This window comes from Dermacentor andersoni, chromosome 4, assembly GCF_023375885.2.
Source record: "Dermacentor andersoni chromosome 4, qqDerAnde1_hic_scaffold, whole genome shotgun sequence".
NCBI classification, from domain to species: domain Eukaryota; kingdom Metazoa; phylum Arthropoda; class Arachnida; order Ixodida; family Ixodidae; genus Dermacentor; species Dermacentor andersoni.
The window spans coordinates 191609828-191636363 of record NC_092817.1 but is presented as its reverse complement, the minus strand read 5'-3'; the positions used below and the strand labels follow the sequence as shown (position 1 = coordinate 191636363).

General features: G+C 52.5%; 1 protein-coding gene across 4 annotated transcripts in view; it reads left to right on the top strand.

The window, feature by feature from the left end:
- The first annotated feature begins 442 nt into the window (after positions 1 to 442).
- LOC126530447 (alpha-crystallin B chain) overlaps positions 443 to 26536 on the top strand; it is a 66541-nt gene continuing 40447 nt past the window's right edge. The window contains exon 1 of one of the 4 annotated variants that reach the window (XM_050177727.3): positions 443 to 676. The gene's annotated coding sequence lies outside the window, so the exon portion shown is untranslated. Of the gene's footprint in view, positions 681 to 20371; positions 20446 to 26536 lie in introns of those variants that run through there. The other 3 variants (XM_055070603.2, XM_050177729.3, XM_050177728.3) reach the window with 3 other exon arrangements.

Genomic DNA, 26536 nt, shown 5'->3' with positions numbered 1-26536 from the left:
ACGCATTTGGGTCTTGCCGACATAGTCATCACTATTTATGCATCTTTAAAGCGCGCAATGCGCAAGAACCGGCGAATTAACGCAGAAGAGCGCAACGCCCTGCGCCAACGCGCAATCTTGTTTCGGTTTCGGACTGGCGCCGGGTCTGCCTTCTTTTTTTCTCGCATGGGCGAGGCTGCGCAGTGCCGTGTTGTCTGAGCAAACGACGACGCTGGCGTGTCATCTCCGACCCCCTCATTTATGCCGCATCCCGTCCGGTATTCATGGTCTTTTTCTGTGGTTACACATAAGCCAATAATGTAGTGACCTTGCTCCGCGAGCCGTTTTTGTGCGGCCACTTTCCCACCGGCGGCGGAGAAGGCCGGCCGGCGAAGGTAAACACTGGGTGTCACCATGGCAACCGCCTGCGCGACCGGCGGCGGGCGCCGGGCGTACCAGCGCGCATGCGCGGCTGTCGGGAGACCGCGTTCGCCCTCGCGTTCCTTCAATGAGTCAGGCGTGTCGCTGCTTTTGGAACGGTGCGTAGACGTGTTCGGGCAGCTTCTCCTTGCAAGCATTAAAAGCAGCCGGCCTCGCGACCGTGCCGCCCAATCGACGACGGATAGCCAATCGTCCCGGTCAGCGCAGAATCCAGTGCCCGACGTTGTCGTCGGCGAAGAAGAGGAGAAGCATCCAAGTGAGTCAGTCTTTTGCCGAGCATCGCGCACCGACTCAAAATGCACAGCGGGCACTTTTCCTGGCTGCGCATTCCTTGCACTCTGAAACGTGTTATGCAGAGCCAGTTTCACGCGGAAAGCGCGACTTCGACTCTTCATGCCGCTGTCATGCAGGTAGCGTTACGAGCCGATGCCCTACGCGATGTGGGATGTGCCCCGCCGATCTCATTGTAATGCCGGCTCCTCTGCCAGCCGAAGCGCTCGGCTTTGTGGCGGCGGCGGTCTGGATTGGGGTCAAGCGTGCACGCTCACTTTGATCGGGGAGTTTATTCTCGGCGGGGAAGACTTGTTCGGGCAGGGAGGCAGGCGGATCTGGCCATCGCCGCTTTGGCACATGTTAGCATCGCGTCGCCGTGTATTGTTGGGAAGCCGTGTTTCAAGTATCGGATGTGAACCGTGACCCGGGTTCCACCGAAATAAACTGTCACCGCGACGACAGCCAGCGAAACTCGTAACTAAAAAGTGCATTGCAGCTGCCACTTATGGAACAATAATAGTGGCAGCTGCCGGCTCTGGCCAACCCGTACTTCATCGCAAGATTGCAGTTGCCAGTTGCGCTGAGCCGGCTGAAATTGGTTGATTGCGCCCGTGTCCTCTTGATTCGGCGCTTGTTTTTTGGGAGCTGCTGAAACGGCGCAGTGCGGTTAAGTTTAGCGCCCATTTGGCGCCTAGCGCGTGGCGAAGTGCCTATCCGCCGATTTGCTTTTGTTTTCCGAGGGTGACACTCCTTGCGAAGCTAGCATAGATAGATGGTACGGATCAACGGATATATATAGCAGGTGCTCACATCGCGCCCGCTTGCCTCAAGACCAGGGTGGGATTCGGGCACGGCTGATGACCGTGACTTGTCTCTCTGCGAAGACGCTCTTCGCGAGCTCAGCTGGTACGCAAATAACCTTGCCAACCCGAAAGTGCAAATGCTAAGGAGTTGAAATTCCACGCTTATCCGGCGAGGGAGCAAATTCAGCTGGCCTTCGTAATGGACTCCACGTCCTCTCTCATGTCCTCAGCTGTACCCGGGTCTGTGTAGTGCCGCGAATCATTCCCTCCTTCAAGAGAGGAGAACGAAATCGTGCAACTTCTATATTTCTGTCTTCACGCCGCGAGCACTCTGCCACGCTTTTATCATTCCTCGCTTATCTGCATGTCATGAGAACACGCTTCAATTCCTAGATGCGCTAATGGATGTCGTGTACTCTTGGTAGCCCGTCCTGCTCCCCAGATGTCTGAACATTAGGCTGTAAGCGGTGTGTGTGTGTGTGTGTGTGTGTGTGTGTGTGTGTGTGTGTTTGGCGCGCGCACGCGCATTGCTGTGTATCCTCGGTACTGCATACATTTCCTTTCGGTTGCGACATGTAATGTATGCATTAGGAGCAAACGAAGAGTGGTTGCGCAATCGCTGGGCAGGAACCTGGTGGGAATAACTACTGTTAAAACAAATGTGACGATCCTGCAGACCTGCGCGTCTTCCTTCGACTTTTTTTTTGTTTTTTTTTCCCGACAAATCTATGTCACAGTTACAAGAATAAAAAATTACCGACGATTACGTTACTTCCTAATGCGAAATTTGAGCGCAGCAAATAAGCTGTTTCACCTTTTCGATAGATTGAGGCAAAGAAATCGAGCAACACATGTATGCGCTATCACAGAATTTTTTTTTTTTCACACGTATTCCTTTAACAAAGACTCCACTAACAGTTCTTGACAGTCATGAAGGAAGCTTTGTGGTCGGAGAAATAGACTGATATATGTTCGACTTGGTACACCAATGCTTACAATTTCGGCTCGGGCGGTGCACATATACAGATCCGCCGCCACCGATCTGGCTCTCTGATTGCCACCGCACAGGGCGAACGGCAACGGCAATTTCGGCTCGGGCGGTGCACATATACAGATCCGCCGCCACCGATCTGGCTCTCTGATTGCCACCGCACAGGGGTTGCATTGGAGGAGGAGCGAAGAAAGGAATTAAGTTCGAGCCGGCGCTTTGACAACCGGAGACTCGCAGGAAGAGGGGGGAGGGGGGCGGCGTGTACACCCAGCGGCAAATGATGGGGGCAGAAGCGCGCGCAGCAAGCGGACAACACGATAAAGGGAGGAGGGAAGAGATAGCAGCGACTGACTGATGCCGCTGACGCCGATAGTGAGTCAACCCCAGCTGCGGAGTTGGTTTCAGGGACAACGCCGCCGATGCCGACACAAACAATATGATACCCTCGCTTCCGCAGCGCTAAGAACCAGGTCTAGCCGTGGGAATGTGGTCACGTATTCGTCGACGTGCCGGGGCCTACGTGAAATAACCGGCGCGTCGGCAACTGAAGAGCACCCTATCCGCCACACAAGAACAGGGGGGGGGGACCCTTTCCTCCTCTTTCTGCATGGCGGCGACGGTGTTCTATGCAGTCACGTTATCTTTACTCTCTAGCGGCGTCAGCGGCATCCAGCGGTATCAGTCGGTCGCTGCTAGCGCTGGGGGGATGAAAGGGGGGCGGAGCTGGTTACGAGGCCGACGACAACGCCGACGACGACGCGAAACCCAGGAACGGACGCCAAAGAGCTGCGCTCTAAAACGCCTCTCCTGGTTATTGAATGTATTGAACCTCGACGCAGTCCCAGCATGGCGATGCCGGGCAAGGCGCCAACGGTTGCCAGAATCTCGCGTCCCTATGTTCCGCGGCATAGGAACGCGGCTGGAAGACGACCTTTGGCGAGCGTTCTCTGGTATTACTCGCTGATTCAACCGTGTGTCAGCGCTGACGTGGAGTTTCGCCGCGGATCTTGACAGGAAGTTTGTCCGAGAGCGAAGCGGGAATCTGGATGTCGAGTTCTTGGCCTCGGAGGCTCCTCTGGCACCGAAGGGCGACGCAGTGCCCGGCCGTACTTGCGACCTATTCTCGGCGTAATTGCAACACGACGCCGGTGAATGCAATTGCAGCCTAAATAACGGGCCGGTCCGAGTGACAGCAACGGCGTGAAACAGCTGCGCGAAGCGGCGAGAGGTCGACAACTTCGCGGCTGGGACATGTCCCGCAAGTATACGCTTGGCGCCAGCCGGATGAAACGACGTGTAGAAGCGTGAAGCAGACGCGACGACGGCGCGCCGGAAATGCTTCGCACGGGGTCGACGGGCTGAGCGACTTCTCGTCGTTGGCCCGTTTGCGTTTAACGAAGGCTGTGACGGCGCACAGCGAGAGGGAACAGCCATACTCAGCCGACAGCCTTCTGGGAGGGAAGGCTACGCGGGCAGAGTGTCCCACCAGTGAGATCGCTCCCGAAAGATACATTTCCACATTCTCCTACTCGCGTTAGTTTAAGCTGGGGAAGAGAAAACAGGGGCATCGCATTTACAGCAGCAAAAATAAGACCAAAATGCACTATTGAGTGTTAAATTGCACTTATTTTTCTGCTTCGTGGCCAATGCGACACCGTCGCATTTCTTGTGTTGCGTTTACTTTGCATTCAAGAGCATGTCGTATAGTCGAACACAAACGTAACGGAGTTACTATTGGAGTTCATTGTCAGGATTAGGTACCGAGGTTATCGATGCGGATAGCGCAGGAACACTGAACAGAATTGTAGGCTTTCGGGGATTATACGCTAAGTGGTTGTACTGCCATAAAAGAGCCTTAACAGCGGAATAAAGTTCCAGCAAAATTACGAGTAGTTCAAGCAATAACGCTAGTACATTCATAGTAAAATATTTAGCGCGCACAATGGTACTATGAATTCGTACCAACTCGCCCAACTATCACTTTTGCTGCAGAACGCTTGTACATTTCTTCGTTAAATTCGCAAATAGGATTGATGCAAGTATTTATAGTTATCTCTACAGCGGTAGCCAGCGGACACAGAAAAAAAGTGCACGCATAAATTTATAGTTCCGTGAGCGGATATAATTTAAGAGCTTAAATTCCTGCGGTTTAGAGATTTTTTTTTTTATGTACAATTTATCGACCTATACGTTTATTCGTCCGTCACTTTCACGTTGCATTCGCCGCTGTTGCTCGTTGTCTTCCCTTTCGCGTGTAGCATTCGCCTCCCGCATTGTTGACGAAAGTATGCGGAAGATATCCTTAGCTATACACGAAGTGAAACCAAATGCAATGGCCAGCACTTGCGTAGTTCGACTGTCAGCTGGATTCCTCGGTGTCGCCTCAGAATGCGATGCTCTTCCGAACACATTGGTTGGGTGGAATGGGGGAGGGAGGGGAAAGGAAGAGGGGGGAGGGGCATATTTGCTGCACAGCCAACCGAGGTCGCGTGTTCACTTCCCCGGCAGTATATTGGCACGAGCGCAACGTGTGTTTTTACACTCGGATGAAGCTGTTTATATATCACCACTAGGATGGGCCTGTATACGTTTTGCACCACTGCCAGCGAGACGCGCCCGCATTTTTATTATCTTTCTTTCTAAATGCGTCTCGATCGTTTGCACTCCGTACAGTTCTCTGCCGTGAGTGAAGAAGGTGTTGCCCGAGTTTCTTGCGCAGCGTTCGTGCACTTCGGTGCATGTTGTCGCAGAACGACATGTACTGCCGTGTATATGCGGATGTCGTTTTGGCCTACACATCGGCAATTCGCAGAGAGTAAACGCCGTTCACATATAGCGGGATATATATGTGCTGCATGCGCGACTCGTATATCGAATGCCGCGATAATGGAAGCACACCTGTACACGCCGTCGGCCTGTATCGGAAAACGTTGGCGGCCGGCGTTGTTTAACCGGAAATGAGTGCGGCCTGACACGGCGGCGTTTTGCAACACGTGCGCTGCTGCTGTACGCTACGGTGCTGGATGGATCGGCGGGAGTTCGTTCAGTCCTCCGACGCTGGACTTGTCTGCAGCGACAGCAGCAAGCTGTCGCGCAGCCGACTCCTTCTTCAGAACAAGAAGCCGTTTACGATGCGAACAGCCTCGTCTTCGTTCGCTGCGGTATGTTTGCCCGCAGGGACCTATGTATACAAACAGGCGCGCCGACGCCGCCCTTCTCAGCGTTACGCGGTGCACGAAACTCCACGCAAATTGCCGTTAGCTTAGATGTTAGCTCGAAGGTGGCTTGCGCGCACGGCTCCAAGCGGCACGTTCCCGCAGTGGCGTCAGTTCGATTTCCAGCGGCGGTGACGGGCGAATTCGCCGTATGTAAAGAGGGTGAATAAGGTTCAGCGAGTGTCGATTGCACGATGAGTACGACGACCTAACGGACGGGACGGGACGAGAGGGAAACCCAACTTTGAGCTGATTTCTGTGGCGGACAGAGAGAGAAAGAGAGAGAGAGAGCTGTGGTTAGGCTTCATTGTGGACCGCGTTCGGGGACTGCGTAATCTTTCCACGCCGAGTCTCTCGCGGCCAACTTGCCAACTCCGAGTCTAATCTCGCTACCCTTGTGCTATCGCATGCAAACGTCCTCGTTTTGGGATGCCATACTTATCTGGTTGTCACAGCTGCGCGTGCAGAGTGGAGGTTGCCGTGAAAGAATTGCTGTCTCGCTGTCGACTCGCGCGTACCTGTCTTCTCCATTGGCGTCATAGATAAGTGGGTATGCACGTGGTCGCCCCCTCAGGATGTAGTGCGACTTTATATCTCACTCAGGTATAGCTCAGTAGTGGGGAAATGACCCCTTCGGCTTGAAGTATGCTTCCGACGCGCCTGCGTTCGTCGCTAACGCGGCTGCTGCAATGTCCCATGTGAAGCAAACGATAATGTGCTATGCTGGTGGCATTACGATGGCACCCTGAAGCGATTTCTCGCTCGTCACGTTCATGGCAAGACGGAAAGGGTAAAGGGGACGGGGTGTGTCCAAGCTGAGTCGCTCGCTCGGAGTCGTTTTAGGGTCGGGCTGCTTGAGGACAGAAGGCTATACTGACAAAGAATTTGGCGTGTAGGTATTATTTTACCCCGTGGGGCATTCGAGCCAGCAAAATGATCGTCCACATTTAAGCAACGTGAACAATTCACTTCTGCCTCAAGTGAACGAAGCAAGCGCAGATATACCCAATCACCTAATTAGAAGCATCGTGATTTGAAAGCGGCCACGGAGAGATGCAGTGGCAAGCGAGAGGATCGAGGCAGGACGATCGGCGGATGACGTTGACAGAGCGTGAATGCGGCCAGTAGTGCTGCCGCGGGCATTCCGTATGTGACGAAGAAAGGCACGCCGAAAAACGAATGGTTTATTTTTCGTTTCGTCCGGGTGCCAACCGTCGTCGAGAATTATTTTACCAGCGTCGATTTTATTATACTACGAGGAGCGTGTAATATTGTGATGTCCGCATCGAGGGCACGGGAGTCGCCTTGCGCTGGACGCAGATCGGCGCCAGCACGCAGCTGCCGGGTCGGTAGCGCCGGACCCGTCGCCCTGCCGCGTGCAGTCGCGTCACGCAGACGCCATCCATCATCCGAACTGCGCGGCAGGAATGCGCTCCTGCTGGAGCACGTGCGACGAGCGCGCGTTTGCTGGCGGCGGGTCCGTTGTGTCCGCGCTGGCCTCACCGAGGGACGCGCAGGGGAGGCACCTGCCCTCGCCGATCGCTTAATCGCGGTTGCGGCCGCCGTCGCGCGGGCCCATTTTCACCCCGACGGCAACTGACCGGGCGCACACTTGAACGAACAGCGAGACGTTTTAGAAGATGCGGCCCGCGGGACGGAGCTAGATGTGGAACGACGAATACGTTCGCCTGAGACTGAGAGAGGCATGTGGGCGTGAAGGCTCCTTAGCAAGTGCTGGAGCACTGCCGCGGCTTTCGACGAGCTTTGCTTTCTCCGACTTAAATGGAGTCTCTGCAGGCGTTGCTGCTGGCAGGGCGAATGCGATAGAGGCACCCGTAATAGTAGCATTTGACCATAATTGCCTTACGCCCCCGGCTAAATAGCCGCTGCGTGGGAATCACCCTGTAACCCCGTCGATACATATCGTTCGCCTCGGGCTGTGCCGCACGGGGGCGTTCTTCGACCTGGTGACGCGCCGGCTCACGTGACACATGGCCTCGCCAATACGGTTGCGGATTCGAACGCTAGCAATCGCGCCGGCAACGTAGCGACGTGGGTGGAATTGAATACGCGCCGAAAATGGGGGTGCTTGTGAAATAACCTTGCCTCGTGCGATTGTTGTGGGTTCGGCTGCCACTGGCGGCAAGTTGTATTAGCTTTCTCTCTATCTCCTTGTTTATGCGAAAGCATCGAATGGCCCACTGAGCGATAAAGTCGGCGGCGTCCGCAGCTTCAAAAGGGCACCTAAATTCCCATTGGCTGCGACACCATGTCACCAGCGCGCCTCGACGGAGCAGATATGGCGACGCGTGCGGATGCCGTTTCGTTGCTTGCGTTGTATTGGCGCGTTCGTTGTCTGCACGAGCTCGGGCCTGCGTTCTAACTGTGCCTCAATAAGGCCCAGCCGAAAGGCGCCAATCGTCTGAACGTGCTCGCTTGCCCGGGAGGAGTTCATAACTCGAAGAACCGCTCATACAAGAGCACTTAAATGTCCTCGGATTTTTTAGTTACTCTCAGAGCCGTGTAGGGTGCACAGAGAGGAATGGGGAAAATACTTGTACGTTCACAAAATACACGTCACATAAAGTGAGCGGTAATTAGAAACGTGACGGTTGTTGTAAAAATGTACCTCCAAATTCTATATTTCGACATTAATGAGATTCATTTTCCCCTATGAATTCGTTCGCTTAATTGTTCGTTAACTCCATGTAGTGTAAAATAACAGGTTCGTCTGGTCCCCTACACCATACCGACGTCGTGGAAGAAAAAAAAAAAGAAAACGGACGAGCCGTGAATGCACCGGCCGCAAAGCAAGCATCCGCCGTATGTGTACTCTGGCGGTGACTCGCCTATAGCGCATGGCCCGACACGTCGCCTACAAGACGGACGTTGACGTCACGCACACATGCATATGCCTCCGCACGTGTTCTTCCGACGAACATAGGCCCCGAGCGGGTGAACACTCCTTTGCCACATGCGTCCCCTTCCGCGGAGTTCGCGAACGGGCCACGTGTGGCGCACGTGTATACCTCTGCGAAAGTCTCTACGTTTCCTCTCGTCTGGCTGCGGATATTTGCGACGTTAAACCAGACGCCGGACTCCTACGATATTCGGGATGAACGAGGCAGCGCGATTTGCAGTTGTCTAGCGGATGACGCGAAAAAAATCTCTCGTCGTCACGCCTTGTATAAACCGTCTGCTCCTTGTCCCGAGCAGCCTCTCTCGGTGCTTGAAACTGATGCCTGCTCAGATCTATGCTTATAGTTTGCTCAGCGGCCTTTCCGTGCAGAAGTGGGTTGGACGATTGACGTCTACGTTCGCTCGAACGTAGCCACCGAAGCTTGGTGTTACAAGAGGGGCGGCGCGGGGATAATTGGCGTCCGCGTGGCCGTGGCTTCGCGCAGCTGACGAAGGCAAGGCTGACACAACGCTGGCGCTAAATTCTGCCCGATTGACTCAGTTTTTTAACAAACTGCGCATCTTATACAACGAATATAGCTACTCCTTCTGGCGTTTTGTCCCTCGTGCTTTTACATCTTCCGGACCTTTTGAAGCCGTGCTCTTAGCCGCTTTGCCAAATACTGTGTAGGCAAATACTATAGCTTTGCGCCATGCGGCGCGCATCCTGTGGTTGTACTCCTCTGGCCTTATACGCTGGGAGCGGCGAGTGTAATTCGCAATTACAGGCAACCACGAACCTATTCGCGTTATTGCGCAATAACTTATTTTTGTGCGTTGAAGCCACGTGTGACCTGATTTGAGGTGCGATGGCGCAACGATTCGTTTCGGGTCTTGAGATCAACGAGAGATTGAGCCAGCACCGTTAAATTACGCGGGTAGGCTATAGACCACCTGTACCGCAGTTATGCTAAGTCACGCAACGTTTCGCATTCATTGTGTTATAACTGCAGTAATTGCGTGCATAAATAAATGCTGTGAGGTCCTTCTGTTAAGTTTACGCAGGTCGTCATCGAAGTACACGTCTACCACGTGTAGTTGTCATATATAGCCGTGTAATTAGCGTATAACATTGCTCTGCATGGCCCAACTACAAATTCTTCCGGAGCACGCGATGCGAAAAAAAAAAAAGAAAGTTCTTGCAGCGGCATCAGTGAGACTGCATGCCTTCGAATCAAAATGCGCAGTGGATATATGCTTTAACGTACGCCCCCTCCCCCCCCCCCCCCCCGGATTCCGTATCAAAATTCGAAACTTTGTCGCGAAATTACGACGTAATTATTATTTGTTTTCGCCACACAATTCCGTGCTGCGAAAACATTTGAGGTCGGCTGTGTATTCTGACTGAAACGATAGTTTTTTCTGTCCGCCATGCTCTCGAGTGTACACGGTGTAGTTGTGAACAACGTGGCAGATGTATATCTGCCTTCGAGTAAAAGCGCCAAGGGCACCGGCAGTTATATATGCACGCAAGCGTTTCACTCTGGCTGTGTGCACACCCCATTGAGCGCATCGGGCACGGCACGTTTTATTCCGTTTACGTGCTCGCGAGATTGTGAATATAGCTCGCCTAAAATGGACATCCTGCTGCGCGCGCCTTCCCATTTCGCTTATCCTGGTTCGCGACGCGACGCACCGCGCCGCCTGCGTAACAGATCGCCTTTCGTGCAAAGCGAACGCGTCGTGCGCCTCATGGGGGCCGTATTTCTTAACGATCCGTTTCATTTTTCCTCGTTTTGTGTAACGATCCGTTTCCGTTCCTCTTATTTTTCCCACCGTGTTAACCGTACCTGGCAATAACGACGGCGTCCGAACCAATCGCAAATGGCGATAACGGTGGAAATTGAAATCGGATCGATCGTCGGCAAAATGTGGCCCAGGAATCGGTATTTTGTAACGATCCCATTTCATTTGTTGTTCTTTGCTCGTCACACCTTGCGTCGAGGGGCCGTTGCCGGCGGCATCGGCGAGTCTCACGAAGAGCTGAAAGAATGGAAGTGAAATGGGCGGTGGGGATCGGGGGGCGGGAGGGGAGGGGGGAGGGGGATTTATCGTTACGGGAAAGGCACCCTTTACCGACCCCCCACCCCCGGTTTGCAAGCGTCGCTTCGGACGGTTTGCACGCATCGTGTGGAGTGCCTTCACGCTTGTGAAAAGCCCGGTGGAATGCACGCCGACTTCTCGGCGAACTGCTGCCGCTAAGGACGACGGCGCAAGTTGTGCTCAGCTGACTGTGCGTGGCTGTTAGGGCCGGATGCGCATTGCGTGGCGAGCGACGATTCTGCGCGTTGCTGTGTTCTGCTGCCGGTCGGTTCAACGCAATACTGAACGCACGAGAACACACGGGCGCTTTGTGTGTGTGCAGTTCATATGTGTGTGGCGTCGTCTTCGCGCCTATTAATATATATATATATATATATATATATATATATATATATATATATATATATATATATATATATATATATATATATATATATATATATATATATATGCATGCAAGGCAGACTCGCCCAAATTTCCTCTCTTGGGAACTTTTTGCAGTATCTCACACGATAAGACGTTGGATCCCTGACCGCGGCAGCCGCATTTGGAAGAGGGGGGCGACATGCAACAGCGCTTACAGTTTTGTGAACGTTAAAGAACTACAGGTGACCAAAAAATAACCCGGTGTCCTCCGCTACGGCGTGCCTGGTATGGGATGGTCGTTTTGCCACGTACAACCCCAGACTTTAATTTTAACTCGATGAAACACCGCCAACCCAATTCTACGACGAAACCTTCAGCATGGATATAGCGTCGGGGTTGCCTCGTAGGGAGGTGTGGATTTGCTTAAGTACGCACCTATGGCCCGACATGCGCAATGCGCAGGGCATGTAACCGGGGGCGTGCGGTATTTATGCGACGGAATGTGCGCCCATGGGAGGAAAAAGCAGCCGAGGACGTCCGAGGAATTAGATGACGAAATTGGAGGCTACGTCATTGTCGTTTTGCCTTACACTTACAAAAATGTTTATAGAAAGTCTATAAACAGTCTATAGACTTTCTATAAAAATTCTTGTAAGGGTACGCAGGGCAAACTGAACATCACTGGAAGAGTGTGCTTCGAGCTGATAGTGGAAAAATGCTCGGTCAGCCCATATGCGCCTGCGCTCTAACGGCGGTGCGGGACTGATCTATACTCTTCCCGAGCACGCGCGTGGACCCGGTGTTCGACAGATTCGGATCCGTGCGGCCTTGGCAGCGAGTGAAACCACGTGCACCACTCAGATAAACGCTGGAGTCGTTAACCCTGCGCACCCCTGGCAACCGAACGCGTCATTGGCGGTGCTCTTCTTTGTAGACGACAACAGCGCGGTGAGCTTCTTGTGGGCGCATATAGGGATCGATGCTTTCTTGGTCGATGCGTTCGCTATAAGGGCTGCCTTCGGCTCGAGAAGAAGACAAATAAATAAATAAACCAGGCTGGCCACCTGCAGTTTCGGCCGGGCTTGCGGGCATCGGCAGGTGGTGTTCGGTTCTCTCGCTTCGTCAGCGCCTCTGTATAAACAGGGACCGATACGGAGTGTGGGAAGAATTTCGCACAACGCGATTTTCTTTTGCAACGATTGTGCTGCCTCGTCTACAGTGTACAAATGTGCACCTTGAGATCGAGGATTCAAACGCTGATCTTTTTGCAGGTCCACACGCACACACAACCAGACGAAAATTATTACGCTAGAACTGTTCGTTAGACGAGGCGCCAGCCAAACGTGACGTTGGGCATGTTATTTAGCGAAGGCGGCCAAATAATGGGAAAAAGAACTTGCGAATGGAAATGATGCTGTCTCGAATACGCGCACGATCCTTTGGCTACCTTAGTGAGTCGAGTATAATAGCAAATAGCTCCTCAAGTACGAGTGCGAGCTCTTCCTGCAGACATGTAGCGTATGGCGACGCTAGTGTTAGTGATGATCATGTCACCACGGCTGTCGCTTGTCCGGAAATATTGTCAGAAATAGCAACCTGCTCGTATGCTTGCTCCCCTGCCTGACCGTCGACACGGGCGTAGCTCTTGGCAATCCGAGACGCAATGTCTATCCTCTATCCGCTGCTTCCGCCATCTAGTAGGCACATTGACATCTTCACCGATTCCTCAGCTGCCATCCGTTGTCTGCGGCGTGTTCTGAATTCCGACGTTTTGGCACAGGAGATTCAGGACACTGTTGAGAAATTACCCGTTACAGTACGTGTACAATGCACATCCCACACAAGCCTTAGTGGATGCAGCGAGCCATAACAAACCTTCGCGTCCACTTCAATTGGCCCCCACCTCTCCGGAGACAAGGCTCCTCGCAGAAAAAGAACACCTTCGGCGCGCCACGCGAGCACTTCTCCCACCGTGTGGCACCGACCTCCCTGGCAGCCTAGCGCGCTGGGAAGAGGTCTTGCTACGAAGGTTAGGCCTCCGTGTCGCCCTCACCCCTGCGGTAACCTGGTCGTGGTCGGCACAGTACCGTGCCTCCATCAACGATTCCTGCCCCTTTTGTCCCGCTCCTGTCTGCGAGGTGGACACTGGGCACGTCCACTGGACTTGCCCCTCTCATGCGCTCCGCCAGAAACACCTGCTTCGATTTGGACCACCCCCTGGTCGGCCGCCAGATGTAGACAGTTGCATCTTGGGGCCCGACCACCGGACATTGCTGGACTTTCTCCGAGAATCCGGCGTGTATCTACACGTTTAAATATTTTTCATGCCAGAAGGCACGCTGTCGCAATAAAAAAAAAAAAAAATACTGTGTCACTGCGGCCCCTGATTCATAACAGTATTTATATATTTGTCGCACTCTCTGCCTCCTCGGTCAAATATTCCATCTACCTGGTGCATGCACTCATTATTTACTTCATACCTCGTGCGTGGAGCATGCATAGTCTATGTTTGAACTCGGAACAATGCATGTATGTATCACGTGTCAGCTTTGACTGATGCAGCGCGCCATTCTGGAGCCGCAAGCAAAACGAAGTTGACCTGCACGCGTTACGTAACGTGCGATTTAAAAAAAAAAGAGAAGAAAGAAATGCGTCATCGAAAAAGCGGCGCTTGCGTACTTGCACAGAACAGTGTGCTGCGACAGGTCAGGCAAGTGATAGGCACTTGCTTTATGCGGTTGCTTTGTGGCTATGGGGTTGCGCTGCTAAGCCCCAGGTCGCGAGTTCCAACCCGGCTACGACGGCTGCATTTCCGTGGGAGACAAAGCACAAAAAAAAAGTGCCCTCGTACTCATATTTAGGTGCACGATATTAGAAACGCAGGTGGTGATAATTATCCGGGGTCCCCAGCTATGGCTTGCCTCATAGCCAGATCGTGATTACGGAGCGTAAAAGCCCACATCTTTCCTTTTTTTTTTTTTTTCAAGTTAGCGCTTAGCACCAAGTTTATTCTGGTCTATTCTACCACCCCCACCAAGCATCTCGACTGCCGCGCGAATGACTAAATCGTATACGCGCTCGTACAACTGTTAATGTCTGTCGTCTTTTTTTTTTTTTTTTTTTTTCTGAAGCTGCGCGCGCGCAGCGTGCGGCACTCTCACGCACGCACCGGTTGGGAGCCGCCAGGCTGGCACACGGACGCCTTGCGAAACGCGAGACGGAGGTTCCTCCTCTGCGAGGCAGCCGTTGTGTAGTCGGCCAGCAGCCCAGACTCGAGCGGAGGGTGCCCCTCTCCCCCCCTCTCTCTCTCCCTCTCGTCTTTGAGAGCGCCGCCGTCGTGTCGACGAGTCTCGTCTGGTCCGCGCGAACGACCGCCCGCCGCGGTCTTGGCCACCTTTCCGCCGCCTGATATGTAGTACCGGTTCCTCGTTCCCACACCTCGACCACGGGGTACCGCGCGTCCGTTAATTGTGCGCAACGTTGCCGTCTCTCTCTCTCTCTCTCATATTGCGATTTGTCGTCCGTCCGTCTCTTTCGGTGCCACGTCGCTGATGATGCCCGCGCAGCGCTTTGCTCGTTCCCGTCGTGTAGGAGAAGTGTATTGATTCTTCGCATGCACGTACCCAGGATTTATTTTTTTTTTTCAGGGAGAGGGGGGGGGGGGGCAATCCAGGGTAACTTTCCTATGCAAATGAGTGGGGGATATCTTTGCTAGTATAAATGTGAATAATGCCCACCGTTCACCATAAGGACGCGCAAACCCGCAAAAGAGAAATGAAATGTGCCGTATCCCACAGCTACGCCTGTGAGATACACCTCTCCACCGCATCAAATCGACTCGCGCAGGAAAAAAGCGCAGGAAGAACAATTCCAAAAACAAGTAAACGAGCGAAAGTGCAAAATAAAGATTTCTAGTAGCGTTTTTTGAATTTGCTCTGGAATAATTATAGAGAAATACATATTTGCGGAATAATTAGAGTTCTTTTGGATTCCTCGTTTACTGCTCTACCAACTGCCGAAACCGACTCGTGTTGTTATTTGGGAAGTTGCGTAACGATGCGTGGCCGCCAGCCCCGTAAAACCGCGTAGAGCGCAGGACGCTGCGGTTCTACACGTACTGCGCCCACCGCGAAAGGTTAGAAAAACACCCACATAGCACAGCGGAGAAGTGCATACTCCAGGCGCCTCGACTGATAATTGTAGAAGCGTCATTCAACACATACGGAATCATTCTTCAGTTCCGGCGGCGTTTTCTCTACTTTTTTTTTAATTAAAAAGATGTTGATCTCTATATTTTTTCACAAGCTATATATGGTTAAATGTGTTAATTTTGCTTTCCCTTCCTGTTTGGCTGTTGCCTCGGCTCCCTTCCTTGGTAGAGCGCTTAACATATCAACTCCTTGAGACTCTTGTTTCCAGTTGCCAATTTTGCTGTACAATTAGGGGAAACGAGACGACTTAACGGGTGACATTCATATTGCCTATGGGTTTAAGGGTTATTGCAGGGTCTGATGATGGACGCTGTTTCGCATTATATTATTTTCCACCTTATCTAACCCATATCGCGGGTATACGGTTCCGATGATGTGCCAGCGTCGCGGCGAGCCGTCACTGCAGGAAATAATGAAGCAAAAGGAAAAGTTAAACGCAACTGACGTTTTCTCCGGCCACAACTCGTTCCACGTGCATACAGGCCAGCTTACTACGAACCCAATCCCTTTCCTGGTCTCTGGATTAGTCTAAACGAAGAAGGTTGACCTAACGAAGCAACACCGATTTGCGTGACCGTTCCAATAGATGGCGACAGCTGCACGCAGCTCGACTTATTCGCGCGGGTACCGAATCTATGAGGAAACTGGCCTTCACACCCAAGGAGATGCCGATAACTACTGTCATCCAAAAGGAGAGAAAAAGGCAGCAAAATGTTAACCGCCGAATAGCTGTCAAGTCTCACGATTGATTTGGCGGCGCTTTAGGAATGTGTGTGAGGAGTGGCGTCGGTGAGGGGGGGAGGGTATGCCGCTTAATTTCGAGGGAGGGGTGAGGGGGGGGGGGGACCGTGGGTACGTACCTGATTCTTCGGAATGCCGAATACTACTGAGGGAATGGCGATGGACGTTCGCGAGTTACGACCTCCGCTGAACGGAGCTGGTACCGTATTCTATGACCTTCCATTTCGTTTTCCTGTCGTCCTCTGGCCGATCCGGGCGATAACGCCGGCACGCCGCAAAGGGGGAGAGAAAGAGAGAGAAAAAGGAAAATGTAACGGATCGTTAGAAAATACGGCCCCTACGCCTTTGAGTCTGAGATAACCGTTATTGAGATGCCCCGCAACCGTTATCGTATTGCAGTTCAGTACGGCGCGCTCAGCTCGGACTTGAGTGCGCATTCGTAAGTGCCGCGCATTGCTGACATCTGCACTCGACGTATGCGCTAACGTCTAAAAGAACTTTTCCCCGCGTGAGAACGACCCAGGGCACACGGAAATGTTGAGAAATGTATGGCCTCACATTGGCGTACGTGGCGCTACGCTGTATGGTTCGTTTCCCTCACTGGCAATCAGCCTTCTCGCGCCACGTGAGTGCAGAGCCTTAAAAGAAAGAAACGACTGCTTCACAATTGGTGTAAACAGACTGAGTGTTGATGTCTACCTGCCCTTTCGTTTTAGCATGAGTTCATATATACCACACACGAAAATTATGCCGAAATATATGACGTCGCACACTGTTTCCCGCAAATAAATAAATAAATGCCGTATCGTTTCTGTATTCCGCCTATTGAATGAAACTAAAGCTTTGAGACATAACTTTAGCAGTCTAAATTGGTGCTGTAGTTATTGATGTTGAGTGTCCATTTGATGTATGCAAATGAAGCTCTCTGGCGTTCCGTTGCTGAACACGAGGTGGCGTGTTCGTATATCCAGTGGCGGCGACCGTATTACCTAGGTGGGCGATGTAAACTGCAGTGCATACAATACCTTCATTTCTACGTGTAAACATTGTATAGCGATGTCTCTGTTTCCTTATACTCTGTCAGCAATCATACAAGGTCAGAGCTATAGTATAGGCTGCAGTATAAGCCGTCACCTGCACGTGATCTATAGATCACAATATCATAACGGCGAATAAATGCCGCGTGTTTTACTTACTGTTAACTATTAGCGGGCTTTTGTCTTGCTTTCATTTGCAGCTATTTCGCACTTAGTCGAACGAACGATATCGTTTGGAAAGGGGGCAGATTAAAAAAAAAAGAAACCGTGGTTTGGACGCACGCAAAAAGCGGCCCACGAGGTGAAAATTAATCCAGAGAACTTCCACTACGGCGTCCCTCATAACAAACTGCGTAGTTTCGGGGCGTTAAACTCCACAATTTAATTTCCTGTGTCCTTATAGGTGTCGCTGCGGATGGGACGCTCACCCAGCGATCGGAATTATGTCGCTAGGAGCCTGCAGGCATCGCCGATTGTTTTTTTTGTGTGTGTGTGTGTGTGTGTGTGTGTGTGTTTTTTTGTACTGCATCGTTTCACCTCAGTCGAATCTCGCTTGTCAGGCAGTGGGACAGCGCCGTACTTTGTCCTCCTTTGCTTTGTTGCCCGCAGTTCTGCGTACGCTGTTCTCAGTGTGCGCACAGCGATGAGTGACGCGTCCGTATAGCCCACTGTGCGGGCCGGCCAACGGGCGCGATTGTTCGGCATAAGAGGAGAAAAGGGAGAGAGACGCGGCTGTGTCACCTCTGTTGAAGGCCGATTAAAAGGAGCTCGGATCTACTGCGCTCCGCAATTCTCCCAACGAGGTGCCGACGGCAATTGTAGGAGGACCAGGATCGGACTGTATTAACGCGACAGCGTTAATGAGCTCGTGTTGCAGAAAAGCCGGTGTCGTCGGCGTCAGCGGCGTTGGCCGTGAGCGATAAATCCCAGAAGGCACTTCATAAATAAAAAACATCTTGCAAGATGGGCTGGTGGGAATCGAACCAGGGTCTCCGGAGTGTGAGACGGAGACGCTACCACTCAGCCACGAGTTCGTTCCTTCAGAACGGGACAAAATCGCCTCTAGTGAATGCGGTGTTGCCTTAGAAACGAGCCGTAGAAAGTTATACTGCGGTGTATATCGGTAATTATGACCATGTAACTTACAGAAGTCGCAGTTTCACGAGTAGCGAAGTACGTTTCCGCTAAATTTCTTCTGCGCTCTGCGCACACGCAGAGCCATCTTGCGGCACACACAGAAGACCCCCTCCTCGCAATGTACGGCGCTGCCGCGACAGGTGGCGCGCCACTCGCCCCATGACCGCGTCCGCCTTCATGGCGCGTCGGGGCCCGGCTATCTGTGCCGATCGCGACGTTTGGCTGGCGTAGCGCGTTTGAGTAGGCGGTGCGAACGGGGTGCGATAACGCTATCGCGTTCCACTCTTGAAGGCGAAGCTTAAGCGTCCTCCAATTTTTTTTGTACTTCCAAGTCGAGTTCGTGATTTCGAGATTAACTCGAGTCTCCGCCAGGAATCTCAGCACAACTCGCAGAGCGCGACGAGACCCCCCTCTTGGAAAGGTTCTAGAGTTCAGACAAAGCTCTTACGCTACTATCGTCCGCGAGGGAAAAATTCGAGCCAATTCTAATGCTGGACATATTGTTAGCGAATGACATACAGAGGCAATGGAAGAGAACACTTACGAACGAAAAGCTTTGTGAATTCGGCCCCATGTATATAAGACGGCTGGCGCTCCGAAGCTGGACAGCGTGAAGAGCGCTGTCCGCAATCTCTCGGCCTTTGCAGGAGAAAGGAAAGCGTTGCTTTTAATGGGCTTTTGTGCTGCACATCCAGCGATTGACTGATCTGTTCCGAAACATTCGGCCAAGACTCAATCCCGAACGAAGTGAATAAAAAAAAAGCAATGAAAAGAAAAATAACAATGTCAGTCATTGCGTTGCGCGCCGGAACTGGGTTGCGAAGGCAGCACAGAAGTTTACTTTCTTTTTCTGTGCTTCGGAAGCGACTTCCGTGTAAGTGTACTTGGCAGCGGACGCAAGCTCCGGCCGACGTCTGTTCATACACTAAGAGAAATTAGCACGGAAGTACTGAGAAAAACACGAATAAAGAAAAGGACGAGCGCTTGTGCTTGTCTGCTTCGTGGGAAGTGTTCGTTTCTGTTGTATTTTTGTGCGTCTGGCAAGTTTCCGGAATCCGAGTGAAAGACCAGGTAAGCCCGACATTCGGTTCAGTCCGTTGACGAGCGCGAGCACCGGCGCCCTGTTTTACTCGCGTGGCCGCAGTGTGGCCGCTCGTCGGGGTCATCAGCCGGTCGCCGTCGTGACTGCCTCGTGCGAAGCGGCGGCGGCGGGCCCGCTTGAAGTCGGCGCCGGCGACGACACCGGCGGGTGCGATTATTTCCGTCTCCGGATTGTCGCAGCCGCGCAGTGCCTTCCGCGGCGACCAGAATGCGTCTCCCTCTCCCTCTCCGTCGGCTGCTTGCTCAAAGTGTCCCGGCACCACTTTGGCTCGCGAACGGTGTTCGTCTTCGTTCTTTCCCTTTCTTTCCCCGATGCTGCCGTATATATATATATATATATATATATATATATATATATATATATATATATATATATATATATATATATGTGTGTGTGTGGCTGGCACGCACACACAGGCGGGGCTTTCCTAGTTTTAGGCCCGGGCACGATAGTCGCCCCCTTTCTCGTCGCAGTGTACCGCGCCGCCGGATCAGCCGACTCTGCGCCGTCTGGACGACGTCGATGCAGGTGTGGGCGCGCGCTCTCGGGTCGCGCGCCATATATGGACAAGCGCCGCCGCGTGTCGCGTTGGCGAGTTTGTGTGTACGTATTCCGAAATTCAGACGAAGCCGGGCCGGAATTTCCTCTCGCCTTCGCTCCCGCTCCTGGTGTTCCTCCTCGGCGACGAGAAGCACAAAAGGAGAAAAAAAAAGAGAGAGAGAGAGAGAGAGACAAGGTCGCGGCTCACGCATAGAGGCTCACGTTTCGCTTTCCTTGTTCTCTCGGCGCGTTGTGCGCGTGTTTATCTTAATTTCGATTCGTCTCGGAAAACCACGTGACACGCCGCCTACCCGAAGCCCTGGCTTGTCGCCTCTCCGGGGTTTGTGCGTGGGCACCGGGCCGCGTCGGCACAGGTTGTACGCACTCGCGTCTCCCTCGACCTCGACATGCGTGCGCGTGGGTTGATGAATGGGACGCGTGATGACGCGCTACCGGCCGACTTCTGCGCGGCGTGCGGTGCGGAGAAGCCAGTTTTCGGTCCCGGTCGCAGCAGACGCGTGGACGTCGAACTGTGCGCGGAGCTCGTTGCGAGTGCGGGTGCTTTCGTGGACGCATCTAACTGCGGACTGATCACGTGTTTGCCGAAGGTATGACGGGCACGCCGACTTTGCTATCTTTGCCGCGCTACGTTTCTGTATCGGTCGACAGGGGTAACACGGTAAGCCTGTGCCGCGTAGCAGCTTCGTTTTACCGGAAGTACAAACTTACCGTAAGGCAGCACGCGTCATACCTAAAGGTTCTAATGTTTCGTCCGGAGGTCGCGGCTAGCCACCTAAGTATGCGCTCGCGTCGATACACGATTCCTTATTGTCCTTTGTGTATCGCGATGCTCTTCGTCGGCATGCAAGTATCAACTTTCCTAGCGTTCTCTACTTCCATTTTCTGCGCGGTGTCTCTCGCATCCGTTCCTACGTGCGCCTGTGTAACCTGACATCTCTCCCCTTTCTATCTCTTCTACCTGTTGAATAGATTGATGTTGTGAGCATGCCCTTTGAATCAGGGTGGTAGCTAACCTAACCGAGCTCGTTATTTTTACTTTTCTGCGGCGTTTATTATTCAAGTCCTGTGGTTCGCAACAACAAAACCAGGAGGCCCGATAAAATGTATTTCCTGAAATGCAACGACTTCTCATTCCGTGCCTTTCTTGCTTTTGTGCCACCTGCAGCCCGGGTCTTTTACTTTTCTCCACCTCAAATTCGTTAGAATTTCCTCCGTTATTCTCAGAGACCGGTGCCCCGGCCAGGGTGACTGCGTACACTCATTGACCTCCGAGTGAGTGCTCGATGCATGCATCGCCGAAGTATGGTCGTCGTGGCAGCGGGGCCTCGGGTGCAGCGATGCACGACTGTTAACCGTGCGAAATGGCGTATACGCCACGCAGACTTGGAATCGACAGGACATTCGTCTTTTACCACCTTATCAGCCGGTCGTCTTGGGTCGGCGTAATGTACGGTTTTCTCTAGCTCGATTTTGTTTCTCTTATTATCCTCCATCGTTCAGGACGGGCTCACTCCCACTGAGGACGAGCGAGAAGGAATAGCATTGGAGTAGAATCGTTACGACATAGCGACCCCCTGTCTTGCGTCGTCTGCTTTGTGACAGTCTTGACGTGAAGACTGGACTGCGCTATATGTGCAGGCTCGCTATATTGCATAGGGAGACAGACATTAGTGCGTTGCGCGAAAGAGAAGAGTCACCACCATGAATAGCCAGAGCGTGGCTTACAACAGCGAATAAGTCGAACATTCGGCAAAGTCCGACAGGGCGGGTAATTTCGGGAATCGAGCGAAGACTTTCCAGGCGACGCCCGCACGTTGGCTCGAGGCGCGATATTTGGGCTCGCGCCTCTGCTCCACCGCGTCCTCGCGGGCTGTGCTCGAAAATCTCAGCGGTGCGTACCTTAATTAAGTGCAGGCGCGGTGACGACCGCATCTTTTTTCCCCGGACGCCCGCGATCCTCGACGTCCCGCAGCGAGCAGCTTATTTTGGAGCCCCGGCCAGCTGGGACGACCACGCAGGCCCGCGATTCGGATCGCGTGTCCTGCTGCGAGACGGTGGCCGGGGTGTTGTTGCTCCTCGAACGGCTGCACTGTCAACCCGACCATATACTGTTGGCTGCTGCGTGTCTCGCAGGCGGCGTTGCGCGACATTTCGCTGGCGCGAAAGTAATTGCTGCGCCGGCGCTTCCAGGACACTTTTTTTCTGTGGCCCTGTCGCCGCGTGCCAACTATTTCTTTTTTTTTTTTCTCGGTTGTCCTTCGCGCTTTTCGTCGTGTCTATACTTCGCCGACGTGTGAAACGAAGGCGGGCCCTTCGGCTAAACGCGCGACTGACTGACAGCTCTTCCCGTAGGCGATATCGGTTCGGACGTGCTTTTCGAGCGTTCGTATAGCCCTTGTCCCTCGGCTGCCGTTGCCAAATTTAAGGGCTGACACGACCCGCGGTTTTGTTACACTTTCACTGGTGCACTTTAACCCCCTCAGCCCGCGCGGTCGCGACATTCTAGAAGGGACGGGGCGATTACGGCACGCGAAGGCGTTGGCTTGCCCTTTTCGGGCTGCCGCAGAAGTGTCGAAAAAAGGGAGCCGCGCCTGCGGGGCTGAAAATTTTAGAACGTGTCGAGCGGCCACCATCGATTAGGGAGATTGAGGCAAAAAAAAATGTAGGCCAGACGGGAAAGGGCACGCTCCACGTCGACTCGGGCACGTGGGAGCACTTGGGCGTACGTGCACTCGAGCTTTTATTTATTTGTTTGTTCTGCCCGGTTTTGGGATATTTCCACTCTCTTTGCGCTTTCACTGTGCATAACTTCTACGTTTTTCAAACTCCCTTCTGTTCTGTCCTTTAAAGGCGGGTGTAGGTCGGCGCGTACAACGCCCTGCGCAATTTAGTCTCGCTGCTGTGGATGTCGGTGACTGTGCGCGTTCTGCCGCTGCCGAGCGCGAGGCCGCGGGTTCGATTGCCGCTGGCCTCTGCCCGTGGCAGCAGAATCTGGAAGCGTTCATGTAACCGACATTTTGATCGGACGTTAAAGGGATAACTTATAAGGATGTATACAGGGTGTACTAGCTAACTTTAGCCAGAGTTTAAAGATATGCAAATGCCACGTAGCTGGACAGAACAAAGGTAATGTTGTTTTCCGTCGCTTGGAGATATTCTATGTTCTTTTTCATTCCGCCTAATTAAATAATTAGTCTTGATTAATCAACTTCTCAAATATTATGGTTACAATAAAAGTGTCAACGACAAAATTGTAGATCAACATGAAAAACTCGCTATGCAGCTTTCTGTTGCTCAATACGTGCTACACAAATAGGTTTTTGCCAGCGTGAAAGGAGCCCGCGAATACCTGCAAAGTGCCTCGAGCGGCCAGTCGCGCGACAATTTTGCGTGCGTTTGCGATGTCATTGTGATATGATTTTTCATTGCCGAGTTACAGAGTTATGAACTTGATAGTTTCGTTTTCAGAAAATTTGCGAGTTTTTGGAATTCTCAAGAAGAGATTGACCACGTAAATCAAAATTTGAAACCGCCAGTCACTAGATTTTCAGCTTTTCTTTTAAATGCAACAAACGTCGTAAAATTTGGTGCGCTGGTTGCCGAGGAAAACAAATTCTCCTTTTTATACGTATTTAATGTAGGGTGTGTGAGCTCGAGGTTCTCGTGTGTCCTTCCGGCCAGAGTGCCCGAGAGAGGATTTTTCGTCAAGTGTGGAGAGAGTTCGTCTTAATTATTATAGCATCCTTTCTCGCAGCGAGAAAACAAGTGCATTACCTCTGCAGTGGGAGCATCGGCGGTATACCCTGCGAACACTTTGCCGAGTTCTAAAGTAAAGGCGTATGGCCTTGCAGAAACTTCGCCGTTGCACGTTTACGAGGAAGCCGTTGGGTGTTGCCATGTCATATTAATAGGTCGGCGTGCTCTATAGGGACGGCTAATAGTAATTCTGTATATATTCGTATCGTGTGGTACCATGTCGCGAGTTGTTCGATTATGATAGTATAGCGCTCGCTGGCGCTATGCTTCTAGGTGAAAATATCGAGCAATATAAGCCAAACGACGACCAGAACTCCTTGCCATTGCTATGCGAGGCCGCCACTGGCATCTGTGCCGTGTACTGACGTAGCAGCACAATGCGTGCTTACGCGCATAGGCGTCGTCTTCAGTGAGGCAGTCGGAGACGCGGCCGCTATTGGGCAGGGGTAAATTGGAAATATCTAGCGGAGGCTTTCTTCCTGCAGCGGGCATAAATGGGCTGATGATGGTTATGTTACTCGGCATCATTAACTTAAACATTCGGCATATGCGCTTCCACGATTCGTCTGCATGAAAACCAAGACAAAAAAAAAATAATACATGAATGAAATCGTCGTATTCGAAGATGCGAGCTTCTTTGAAGAGATGGGCGGGATTTGGATACATCTGTCGCATAGCGCAAGGTCTGGCTGGATCGGACAGAAAAAAAAAAAAATAGAGAAAGACGTGCACCGTTTTGTTGGACGATGAGGACCAAGTAATGTAATCGTTGTTGAGAAATGCCACTGAAAACAAGCCGTCGGCAAGCGTTCAGTGTAAGACTGTAAGAATATAAACACGCCTTGTATCTGCCATTTTCTTTTTTTCTTTTATTTTGGCGTTCTCGTCGTTTCTCACGTCTATGTACGCGCATAAGAACGAAAAATGCGGCGTGTCCAGATGCCCGCTTCGTGTAGGGTGCAATCGTGCGTATATGGTTCGATGCAGAGATGCAAGCGTGGCCGCTCGTTCCGGTTGCCGGTGATGTTGGAGTAGTCACGCTGACTGCTCTGTGAGAGAGAGAGGGAGGCCGGAGAAAGCAAACGGTGCGCCAACAACGCGTGCGTGCCTGTGACCTTGAGAGCTGCTCGGGAAGGTGTTGCCCCATTGCGACACATCCGCCGCCCCCATCTGCTACGTTGGTTCGACAGTCTGTCCTGCGCTGCGCCCGTCTTCTGCAGACAGACAGACAGACAGAAAAACTTTATTCATAGCCAGTGAGTTTGGACTCCTCTGGGTCCCTGGACCACCGCACGGTCCCGCACTACGTCGAAACGTTCATGCTCCTTTTGTTCATGACGTCGGCAGCCCGAGCCACCGCAGTAACCTGCGATGTCGGGTCCGTCGACGAGAGCAGGACCTCCCAGTCCTCCCAGCTTGAGATGGCGGGCTGTCCCTGCGGGGGAGGATCGGCAGGGCAGCCAAAAAGGATGTGGGAGAGTGTGGCGTGAGGGTCTCCGCATAGGGAGCATGTAGGGGAGATGCCACAGTAGTGGGATAGCAGCTGAGGGGATGGGAGAGAGCGGGTCTGGAGGCGTCTCCAGAGGATCTGTTGGGAGTGCGTCAGGGAGGGGTCCCGTCTTCTGCAGTACGTGCAGTCAATGCCGCCTGCGGGTCAGCGCGTGAGGTGGTGTTCTTCTGAGCGAGGAAGCTGCGCGCGTTCCACTGCCAGCCTCGTTCCGAGGCGATGCGGCGAGGTTCGCATGCTTGGGACATTTAAGGGGTGTTGAAGAACTTGCGGTCAGAATTTCTCGCGAACACTCTATAGTGCGGCGTCGATCGGTTGATTGCAGTGCAACCTTTTTGGTTGCCATATACCTCGTCAAATGTTTTGTACACGATGTGCAACATCTTTGCGGTGAGAATTTTTTCCCGTGGCTTGAAATTGCCGTTGACGAAAAGTGAGCGTGCTCAACCCAGGCGCAGCACGTGTCTTTCTGTGCGTTTTGATGGCCCCTTGTGCCAATCTGTGCGATTTCAATTGGCCTGGAACACAGTGCACCGCGGAAGTCCCGAACGCGAAAGTAGCTCGCCTCCTTGCGCGCGCGGTATGGACGAACTGCAGCGAATGCATGCGCCGTCGTCTTATCCGCCGTGACGGGCGCAAAAAAAAAAGAAGAAAAAGAAAGCGCGCAACGTAATTAGATGCGTCTCGTGGACAAAGGCTTGCGCTCTCGGTCGGAATTCGCAGTCTCATTTTATTGACCGGTTTTCGAGCGCGTAGTGCGTTGTCCTTGTGCCTCGCGCACAAAAGAAACGCATGCCATTGACCTCGGGAAAATGTAGCGCTGTCACCGTGGAAGAATTAGATGTGATCTCGAGAGTGCTTTTCGAATTGTTTTATTCTACAGTATCATCTTGGTGAGGGCTAGTTGGTGAACTCGAGATGAGCAACTAGGACACGGTCGCCCGTACTTGTACCTGGTGCCACGTTTGCTTCTTTGTCCTAATTGACCACCGTCTCACTCACGCCCATCTTGCACATTTGGACTGGCGGCAGCTGTGTACGTGTCCACTCTGTCGCTAACAAGGAGGCTCCGCATGCAGGTTACGAACCGTCACGGACTTACGACCCGTGGTCGTTGGCCGCTCCCTCTCGAATATGCATACTCGACCGGACGAACGTTTGACCGTGCGGAGAGTCTTACAATAACTTCCGCGAGTGCCTTTGCTTGCACAAATACCCCAAACTCCGTCGTATTCTTTTTTTTTTTTTTTGCGTTCTTTTATACGCCTGGCCCATGGCGTCCGGTCACTTTGGGTAGGGCAAAAGAATGAACAGTAAACGCTTTTTCTCCTTAACCCCCCCTGGGTAGGGCGCCCAAAGTTACAGAACGTTTGGACTCGGTCGAGTCGATCCGCTATACACGAAGCTTTAGAACA